We start from the raw sequence: 8,902 nt of genomic DNA, 5'->3' as shown, positions 1-8,902 counted from the left end.
CAGCTTTTATGGGTTGTAAGTGGTTGCAGGCCGAACCCCTCGCCAGTCACCCCGACGCTGCACAGATATGAAGCACTACGTGAATAAAGATGAAAGTCTCCGCTGTTGAGGTCACAGAAACCTTTTAGCCTCTCTTGCAGCAGCGTGCGCTCTTTATTTGATGGAACTCTTCTTTTATAAAATCTGAACAGACTTCTTTGCAACACGGGATCATTATGTAAAACTACAAGCAGAAAAATCCGGACTTTACATCTTGGTTGTCCCTCATGCTACAGTGAAATAACCCTTTAAACTTAAAAGTTAGTTGGTTATTTGAAATATTCCCTCAAAATCTGGGTGCTTTGTTGCTGAGTAGATTTTTATGTTTTTCACAGTCTGTGCAGACGTAAACTGCAGCCTGAATAGACTGGCATGGGGTATCCTAATTAAGTCCCCGTAATTCTCTGAGGCATACTAATACACTTCTACAGATTTGGTCACGGTGTACGACGCAAATCAGACCGAAAACTTGCTGATCCAAGCTTTTCCGCATTTTCAGTTGACTTGAAATGAAGCCATGCTGCAGCATTGTGTGGTTGAATGAAATAAAACCTTGTTTCACGATGAAAATGAAGAACTGGTCTTCACTATGTGCGAGTGGCGAAATGAGAAAAGTGAAGTGAGAATGTCTTTTTCTTTTTTTTTTCTGGCTGTGCAATGGTTCTTTGCTCTGTGAAATATTCCAACTGTGATTATAATATGCATTTGTAGATATGTTATTCTGTAAAGTTGAGATTTTTTTTTTCTAGAAAAAAAAAAGAGATATACTGGATGATGTCTGTATATATGCTGTTTCCAGTGAATAAAAGAGTCTTACCTTAATCTTGAATATTCTGCTCGTTGCCTTCATGTTTTATGTTTTGTATTTCTTGGTTTATGCCAGAAAAGTACAGTCGACTCCTTTTTCCCACTTTCTATTCATCAGTTACAGGGAAAGTTAAGTTTAAGCTTGGGCAATAAAGCAAATCAGCACAGATAACCTCTTACCCTGTGACTCCTCCTATCTGCAGATTTAGGTCCTGCTTCAAAAGCAGCAGCGTCAGCGGAGTTAGGGGTCATGCACACGACTGCCACTGTCAGTCAAATCAGGCTGACTTTCAGACGATTTAAAGCAGAAGGCTGCTCCCAAAACCCCAGACCAAAGCTCCTTTAACGTTCTGCTGAAATTGTTCTATGACCTCTTCCCAAACATTTAATCAGAAGTAAACATGGTTTTGCTGCTCCAATGTTTCTTATGCTTTTATTTGAATGACTTCAGTGAAAATAGAAACTTTAGAAAGTTAGCTTCAACATGTTTGTAACATCAATGTACAAAAAAATCTTTTTTTTTTTTATGCAGCAGAAATATGAGAAGAGCAAGTTCAACCTCATCAGAGTCTGCAAACTGGTTTTTGTGACTCCAGACTGCTGCCGTAGGCGATGCAGCTTGACTCAACAAGAAGCTGAGAATAAGTTTGACAGTGAAAAAGAGGCAAGCTTATCGGACCTGTGGAGCAGCCCCCCTGTCCGTGATTCTGCATCAAAAGTCCGTTTCTAAAAGCAGTTGTGTTGAACAATACTCTTAGTCACCTTGCCAGTCTGCTCGCATTAACATTTCCCATCATGCATGGGCATTTTTTTTTCACTGCTTTTACCACACATGAATCTGTGGACATTGGAAAAATGCCTACACACCAAATGTAACAACTGTCATTAAAATGATGCAGAATGTATGAGGAAAATAAGACATTTTCTTCGTTAGTCACGTCCGGGTGAAAGTTGCTATTTTCTCTGCAAGCGGAGCAGCAGGTTCAAATATCCACTTCCGGCCATTTGTTACCAGCATGCTATTTTTATTTCAAAGATAGCCCTTATCAGCTTAGATGACCACCCTTGAGTTCATAAAGCGTCGGCCATGTCCTTTAGCCAGAGCAGCATTCACAATAGTCCCTCTGCTGGTACTGAGATAAGAGCCATGTCATGTCCATGTCAGTCTGTTTGGTTTACTGATCTTCACCTTCAACTCAGGCACACGAAGAATAAAAACAATAAAGACCTGAATATGATTGGGGACTTTATAATGACTCTAATTCATTCTGCTTATTGCCTTTTAACTTCAGGGTTATGTAACTGCACCAAAATAGGCCTTTTTAATTGGGAGCTTTTGTGAAACCATCTGGTCAGGCCTGTTAGAAAAAATCTGCCCTCTGTAATGCTTTGATTATATGCCACCCTCTGCTCTGCCTCTTCACATGGAAATTGATACAATTAATTTTATTTGATGGACCTGTGGCACATCAACGACTGTTGTTGTTGTTGTTATTATTATTTTTATTCAGATTTCTAATTGATTAACAAAATAGCATGTTTTGGTTGAAAGAGACTAATTTAAACATTTAAAGGGCTGAACTCAGACAAGTTTAAACCAAAAGCTGCATCATATTTGCAGTGTGTGTCTGGATATTGTCTCACGTATATGTACAGTTGAAGAAAGACAAGTTATAACTTAGCCAGTACTGACAACGTAGTCAGCATAAAGCTGGAGTTCATCTTTTGAGTTTAAACAGGCTGGATTCTTATTTTACCACTGGGTGGTGCAGACTTAATGGTAATTAGCTTTTACTTTTATTTGTATTTAACATGTATTACCAAACAAATTATGATTTAATAAAATAAAACATTAATTATCCAGTTGCAGTGCATTATATAGCATATATTGTTATTTTCTTTTACCATGATACTTGCATATCTAGTTGTTGGTAGTGCAGCTTTTGCAAAAATATCTTTGACTTGTATTTTATACATACATACACACACACATATACACATATATATATATACATATATATATATACATATATATATATATATATATATATATATATATATATATATATATATATATACAAATCACTCGTGCTGATGAGGGGGTGAAAACTCTCAAGTGTCTCGGTCAAGCTTGCCATTAGGCACATTTCCATCCTTTTGGCTCTTGGAAGGCTTTCAACCATCTGCAAGTGACTCCGTGCATGTAAGTTCACCAAAATCTTGTTCTGTTGCATGTTTTCTTTTATTATAGGCTGCAACATAATAATGGTGGATAAATCTCTGCATATAAGAAGCAAATCTTTAGCTTCTGAAATGACTGCTGGGCTCTGGCAAGAGACAGTTGTTCTGATTTCCACTCAGGTGGGGGGCTTTCTTATCAAAATGAACGTGAGACCACATTACTGTTGCACCAAACATTCTTCCCTGGTGCTAAATATCGAGAGGTCAAAAGAAAAACAACGTGGATCATCAGACACTGAAGCATCAGCTTTTTTTAATGCAAGTGCACGATAGCGAAAGGTCAAGGGTTGACACCCCGATGAACAGGCTGGAGTCAAAGCCACAATATGTCAAGAAATAAACGTGTTGCTAAACTTTCATTTTGAGAAATTAAAAAAGTACAATATAAATTTACCTGCACTTGACCAGACCTTTCTTCACCAGTTCAGCCTTTTCATGGAGTTGCTAAACAGTCACTGTGATTCTAAAGTATCTCTTCCATAAATGAGCTTTTATTGGTTAAAAATGGGCAGCAAATCTGTGCCTCAGTTTTGTTTTGTTTTTGGCTAATCTTGTTGCAAATCTCTAAAAGCAGCTGTTTACTCACGTGTATACTATAATGTCTTACTTCCTTTGCAAGCAAGTCACACAGTTTAGATTATGTAACACAAAAGCTGTACATGACTGGCCACTTTTTACCCAGCCCTTGTGTGAGCCACAATGAATCGGAGGGAGCCAGAGTGCAGCAGATGGCGACCAAAGAGCGCCATGTTCACGTGGGAATCCAAACAGATGGATGCATGAAGTGTAGCACCTCGTTTTGGCACTGCACTTCGACACTAGCAGATTAAGTTAGAGTGGAAAAAATCACAGGGGAATTTAAGCTTATCAGCCTCACTCAAGTCAAGATTTATCAATGTGTCGTATCAGAGAGACATGTGCCATTTACAGGACTCCCCTGTCCTCATGCTTGTCATCTTCCCATATTGTACATTGAGCAATAACTACATTGCTGTCAAAAATGGATAATTTAACACTGTTTTGATACATGAACTCTACATCCACAAACTGATAGAATACAATTTCATTACATTTTGACGAGACTGTTGTAATATGGTACAAACATCCCACTTTATGTCCTCATAGGATAAGTTTAGCATCACTGCTGGGGTCTGATAAGGTTGCAATAATTACCAATCAGCAGTAAATATCTCCAGGTGCTGCCATTTTTACCCTGCAGGGATTTCTGCTTTGTTTTTCTGACATTAAACTCCCTTCTTCCAAACAAGTCCTCTGAAATTAAATGAAAGTCGCGCAACCTCTTACACTTTTGTCTGAAAATCCCTCTTTCTGTAGGATCTATTAGTTCTCTTAGAAACATCACGAGGAAAAGGTGTGTGAGCAACAGTATCACAGCAGCATTAAGGTTCATGCATGAGCCTTGAGTTCTGTAGAGTGTTTTTTTTTTTTTATTCTCTGAGATGATTATGATGTTTGTGCTGCTTTTTACTGAAGTCCAGATGGTGGCAGCAGGAGGTGGTTGGCAGCTACAATAAGCAGGATCTGGTCAAGAGGAGGAGGAGTCCATGTAATGATTGTATTAAACTTCACACCTGTTGCAAAAGAGAATTTATTAAATAAAAAAAAAGAAAACAAAAACAACTCCTGGCCATCCTTTCAAGTTTTATAACAGCTGATATTCAAGAAATGATGGGAAATTTTGGCTTCTTCATTACTTTATTTTTGCTCAGTTGTAATATGTTAATTTCATAGGAAGGCTGCCAACATATTTAGGCCATATCTCAAACTTTCCTTTTTGTCCTACCTGTTCATTTTGCAGGAATGAGGTGACCCTTTTATTCATGGTTCATGGAATATTAGTCATGTAGTTCTTTAGCGGTCGTGTGGAGCCATTTTGATGGCCACTACTTGATCCTCACAGCATACAAGAGTGAAAAATGGGAAAGTAGATATTGGGTTTTTCTTACACCTTTGTTTCACCATATTCATTTTTAAATATTATTAATTAATTTATTGTTTCTTTAGTAAAATAATTCAAAAGATAAAACAGGGTCGATGAATATCCTAAAGTCTCCGCAGGTTTAAGTGGCACACTGCCAAAGAAATCCCTTATTAACCTATCTGTTGATGTACTGGGATACTTTTGCAGAATATGACATCAATCCACTAAACTCGCTCTAGGACAGTATTTCCTTATGAAACGAGATGATGACATCCATACAATTATAATAATCCATGTATCCTTTAAAAATTAGGATTTGGGGAAATACAATACAATAAAAAAAAAGAAGTAAACTGGTTTTTTTTTCCCCTTTCTTTTTGATTTTTATGGGGTTTTTTTGGCGGTGGCGTCCATAGTCATGATTAGTGTCCCAATGTGGATCCCTAAGATTGGTTTGATGAGAGTGTTTCATGTGTTTTATCCTTGTGAGTGTGTGTGAAAAAGTGAGTGTATGTGTTAGACTATGGATAAATTCTATGTTTTTGTTTGTGAAGGCATGTTTTTAACCTTGTTTTATTTTTGCTTTTTATTTTGTAAAGCACTTTGTGCTACTTTTGGATGAAAAGTGCTGTAGAAACAAACTTTGATTGATTATTGCACAGTGTTGCTTCTGCAACATAAAAGTTTCCTGTGACATTATCAGCCGTGCATCATAAGTAAACTGATACTATATTCATACAAATATATACTATGCACGCTGGCTCTATCACTTATGTCTGTACAATTTCTTGTTTCAGTGATCACATACAGTGAAAACAATTTGGAGCAACAAAACTAGGGAAAACTTTACTGTTGCTGTGGTAGTTTAGGAGAATATTTTGGCACCTTTTTACAAGTTAAGAATAGTTTAGATATCATGGTACTCGTGAGCTTTGTTGCTGACCATTTCCAGCCTTTTATATCTTCCATCCTATCATAGCTACTGTTATAGCTACTGCAGGTTGGTGTATGATGATCACAAACTCACACCACTTCACACTGCTTTTATAGACTTCAAGATTTAAAGGCTTTCAAAGTTATTTGGTTTTAATCCAAACAAGCCAATTTGGTATTCAGTGGGGAAAAAACACACACAAGCAAACAAAAGAAGCAGCTGCCATTAGCAGAACAAGAAAGATGTACTTAATAAAGTGGCATTGTGAGTGTAGGCTACTCAGCATCAGCAGCCCCTGTTTGGGCAGACAGAGGTCATGTTGATACCATTCTATCTAGTTTGCCTTGGAACAGTCAAAATGTCTACTGATAAACATGCAATTAAAAACAATTATTCTTAAAAACCACTGATTAGCTTCTCCATCTGTGAGCTCAAAGCTAATCTGTTCAAACAAAAACCTGCCAAACAAACAATGCTTGGTAAAAGGAAAAAAAAAGAAAAAAAAAGCAGGTTCTTGCCAAGAGAACATCAATGATTCTAGCTGCACTGATGTTGTTATTTTGCCCTAAATCTGCAGGTCTCATTCACGCTGATTGGTTCAGCTAATCATATCTTTAAAAAAAAAAAAAAAAAAAAAAGTTGATGCGCCAAAACAGCTGAGCTCAGTTCCATTCAGCTTTTCTGGTCTAATTGAAATGTACGGCTCAGCCCCTTTTGAGAGAGCATCATTAGCACAAAACATCATGCTAATGCATTTTAAAGACGTTCAGCTTAAGGGCTAATTAATATTCCTCAGAGGGAACTGCAAATCTCTCATGTAAGAGCCCTTTCATAACACCAGCTGTCATCATGTTTACTAAAATATTATCTATAAGCTTGCAGAGTGGGACTCCAGGGATGTACCACCAAAAAACAGCACGCCAAAGAGGCTGTTAACTTGTGGAAGGAGATTACAGACAGGTGAGAGTTTAAAAACTTAAACTGGGCAGAAAAATACATGAAAATGCAAGATAAATTATGTCTGAGAGCACATTAAGTATTAACCCTATACAGGGTTCAATAAAACCTACTATAACTTGTGGTTGCAAACACATTTAGCCCCAGTATGATGCAGAATAGGTCAAATATCCAATCCTCATGGTCCATCCCGATAACCAAAACTAAATCCCAACACACTTTGGTGTGCATCTGGACAAAGTGAGCTTATGTTGCAATATGCTGCCAGAACACATTCAAATAGCTGAGTTGTGTACATGGAATGCTTATCTAGTCAAAAAATACGCAGATTGTTTGCAAAATTGACTTTTGTTGCTCTGTCTGTAAAATCACCCACATGTTATAACAAATAAAGCAAACTTACCCCCAGTTGGGTTTTAAGACTTAAATCTGCATTTTTGACAGCTTGGAAGCAAGCTTTAATGTCTGCAACTTGGGTAAGATTTAACTCCCACTTCCATGAAAGAAAAAATTGTTGGTCTTGAGATTAAAAAAAGGCAAAAGGCCAAAAACCAACACTGCATTATAACTCATTTGAGTCTTCTGAGAGCTGAATTACATAAATACAAGCAATTTAAGTTGCAAAAGATTGCAGGAAACCTGGGGATAACCATGTTTTCTGTCTTTGCGTGGTGCTGAAAGTGACATGAAAAATGCTAGAAACATTTAAATGCAAACATATTTTTCACAAGTCGATCAACTAAACAAAGGTTATGCTGACATATAAGGCCTACTTCAACATGAAAAACAGGCAGGTGTAGCCAGGATATTAAAGCAAATAATAGCTGAATTCCAGGTATGCTTCAGTTTCTGTGCCAAAAAACGCCAAATCCTTTATACATACAAACTGTTAAAATATTAACAAAAAAAAAAAAAGATTTGTGTGTCTCATCTTTTCATGGGGGCCAATCAGATTCCAGCTGCTCTCAGCAGTCCAGCCAGCAGAGCCATTTAACATCCCATTATTTTCCTAATCCTGGTGTAGATCTAAATGGCTTGCTGCCTGAAATGAGTTATGTTTCACCGTCAGCATTTCAAATGATTTAAGAATAAATGAGCCAAATATAGGATTAGGAAAACTGGAGCATTTAATACTTCTTGCTTTTACTAAGGTATGAAATAAAACAACAGTACTTAACAATAAAACTTCCTTTTTATTTTTTACAGACGTTAAAGCACCAATTCACAACAGCATTGAAAGCCAGAAACATTAAGAGGCTCAGACCCCCCCCCCCCAAGCCCCACCAGTGCTAAACACCACAATATATACAACAGGCTTCAGCCCTTCATTCACCTGCTTAGTAGTAAAAACACAGTCCAGAATAAATACGTCTATTTTTTTTTTTTACATAGTGTTTAATATAAACAAGTACCTGCCGTTCAAATTGCACTTGCCGATGGCTGAGAGGTAATAACACATGGTGAGCTATACCTGACCACAATCACCGACAAATGCTTTGCTCTTGTCCAAGGATTAAAAACAATAAACAAACAAAAACAACAGTTCTATAGTAGCGATGCCTGAGCGTTCATGTTAAGAAGAAATTGTTACTCATCACAAACACTATCATCAAAAATGAGTTGCAATCCTTTAGCCATCATGTTGAGGATAAAATAAATAAGGTTAAGTCAAGAATGAAGCAGAGGAAAAGGGCGCGCGCTCCTCTGACCAAAACGCGCTTCATCCTCCAGCAACCTGTTCGGTTTTTCATCCTGCAAATGTAAAGGTCAGTCGAGTCTGGCTCTTTTTTTAATATATATATATATATATATATATATATATATATATATAAGTTGGGTAGATATTTGAGCCCACAGATGAGAAGATACAGATTTGGCTCTTGCATACCTTTCCCGAAGAGATGAACAAGTTTCATTTTTTCTTTCCCGCCTGAATGATGATTTATAGATTGATTTTCCTTTTTTTTTTTTTTTTTTTTTTT

The sequence above is a fragment of the Telmatherina bonti genome (assembly GCF_933228915.1).
Source record: "Telmatherina bonti genome assembly, chromosome: 21".
NCBI classification, from domain to species: Eukaryota; Metazoa; Chordata; class Actinopteri; order Atheriniformes; family Telmatherinidae; genus Telmatherina; species Telmatherina bonti.
Note: the sequence above shows the minus strand (reverse complement) of the source record.